This window comes from Triticum aestivum, chromosome 2B (assembly GCF_018294505.1).
Source record: "Triticum aestivum cultivar Chinese Spring chromosome 2B, IWGSC CS RefSeq v2.1, whole genome shotgun sequence".
In the NCBI taxonomy this organism is placed as follows: Eukaryota; Viridiplantae; Streptophyta; class Magnoliopsida; order Poales; family Poaceae; genus Triticum; species Triticum aestivum.
Window position 1 is genome coordinate 490,192,195 of NC_057798.1, and position 2,455 is coordinate 490,194,649.

The 2,455-nt window shown below is 38.5% G+C and overlaps 1 long non-coding RNA gene across 1 annotated transcript; it reads left to right on the top strand.

The window, feature by feature from the left end:
- Nucleotides 1-389: 389 nt before the first annotated feature.
- Nucleotides 390-1,513, top strand: LOC123041466 (uncharacterized). Its single transcript, XR_006418526.1, has 2 exons — nucleotides 390-859; nucleotides 1,109-1,513. It is a non-coding gene; the product is annotated as an uncharacterized lncRNA (long non-coding RNA).
- Nucleotides 1,514-2,455: the final 942 nt, after the last annotated feature.

Consider the following 2,455-nt stretch of genomic DNA (forward strand, 5'->3'; position numbering starts at 1 on the left):
AAGGGGGACTAAAACGCAAAGCTTCTGACTTGAAGATCCAACTATTCTGGCTATGAACAAGAATAAATTTTAGAGAGATTCCATGAAAGGATTATAAGTTGTTGTTGATCCAAGTGTTGAAGGGATCTACTTTCCTTTGCTTTGATATGTATGCCGGACAGCCTCTTTACAGGTAGAGATACCCTGTTCAAGGACAGGGGGCGGGGGTGTGAACTTTGTGAAATCCTGTCCTATTGATGACTTTGCAAACTTATCAGGAGGTGGTGTTAGGAAATCTAAACAGTTTAAACTATATAGGAAGACATTTATAGGTTAGAAACAATCTGTTCTACTTCTGCAGATTATCTAGATAAGTGATGAAGTTTACTTAGTATAGTATTTTTTTTTCTGTCACTTCTTTATCTACCGAAAGTGTGAACCCATGGTATGAGCCACTAATGCAAGCATCGTCATTCTTTTCTGAGTTTGTCTAATTCACATCTAAATGTTTTCTAAGGATGTCACATCTAAGCTCCCACAAATAACGCAGCAACAAGGAACAAAAAAAAGCTGGGGCAAAAAAAAATACACCACAAACATAGTGGACACAAGGTTAGACGTGACATAAATGTGTCCTAGACAGACCCTTCTTTTCTTAGTGAAACATCAACTTTCCAAAGACAATATTCCAAACTGGACAGTTGATACATAGAGCTATTTTACTTTAACATTTAAAGTGTGGCTGCAAATCTGGGATGCAGGAGGTGAAAATTCATTGTCTAATCTGTTTCTCAGTTTCCTCTTTCAGAAACGAGAGATTTTTCAAGACCTTGCTCCACTGCTGTGGCACTCCTTTGGCACTGTTGCTGCACTGCTCCAGGTAGGTTACAGTTATTGCACTGTTCTAAATTCAGTCGCAATGGCAAGAGTACATATGTACTTGTGCAGTTCTTGTTATTTAAGTAAGGGTGGTTGTCCATGGTACTGAGCGCTGCTGTTTCTATGCCAAGTCTTAAATATTTCCATTGTTTATTGTTAAAAAGCTTTCCTCATTTTGGTGACTTTACAGAATAAGTAAATCTTAACTAGCAGTGGTTAATAATTAAGTCTTCTTCTTTTTCCTTTGCAGCTCACATCCCACTGTACCTGTACCCGTTCCTGAATACTACCAGCAAGACAAGACCTTTTGAGTACTTGAGGCTTACCAGCTTGGGTGTTATTGGTGCTCTTGTGAAGGTAAATTAAAACTAGATACTTATGCAAACTAGGAATGGATGGTCCATATAGATTTTTGCTTTAAATGGTGAGAGGGTTGTTGAACCAGAGGGGAAAACAGTGATGGGGATTGGCTGTATTCTTTCTTTTTTTTGTAGACTATATCTTGTTCTTTTGGTATTCTCATTCCAGTAATCCAGTCATTTTAATCAAATGGACTGGTTGGGATTGGATCCCAGGAATCTCAACAGGAACTGTTATTTTTGAAGCAAACAGGCTAATGATTTGTTAGAAATTATATTGTTTCTTCTTTTGGATATCCGATTCTGATATGTCAGAAACACAACATATCAAAAGTTAGCAATGACCAAACTGGCATGTAACAGAGACACTATAAAAGATAGCCAACATCCAGTTAGGCTAACATAACAGTGAACAAAACTACTGTCAATCAGCTCAGTTCTAGTGCTGTTGGATTTTTCTCGATTGTATTCTTGCAGTTTTGAAAATTCAGTTCATTCGGTTACTGAAAATTCAGTTAATTCAGTTAGGCACACAAATTTCAGAACTTTTGTGTGCCCTAGTACTTGGTGTTTGTAGAAAACCAGGAGTGACAATGGGACTAGAATTCACTTGTTCTTATCTGGGTTTGTAAAACTTGTTCATGTACTGAACTACTAATGCCTTGTGATGCTCTGAATTACTTGTGATGCCTCTGAATTACTTGTGATCACATTGAGAAAGACTTGTAAAGATGATGATCATCTTTAACAGAAAACAATTTGTGATGATTTTGCTAGTTTGCTGGGTTTTGTCTCCGACCATCGTGTCGTGATGATTTTGCAGGTACCCCGAGAGGCCCTTGAGTTTGCCGGAATGTCGATTAACTTCCGTTCCGGCAAATTCGGGTACTCCATATGTCCTATTTTCAGCAAAGGTCATGCTGAAATTTTCCGTGAATTTTAGCATGACTTTGCTAAAAATAGGACATATGGGGTACTTGTGACTAATGCATGGGCCGGGGTATCTTAGTAGTTAATTAAGTAGGATCAAGTGCCCAGGCGTACTTGTGACTAATGCATGGCTTTTAGGGTGCCTCGGTGTCGATAAAAACCGAAATGATGAAAAGTTAGGCTTTTAGGGTGCCTTGGCGTCGAAAAACCCTCAATGATAAAAGCTTAGATTTTAGGATGCCTCGGTGTCGACAAACCCTAAATGATGAGACCATGATCTTGTTCCTTGACAATAACCAACTTTTTGA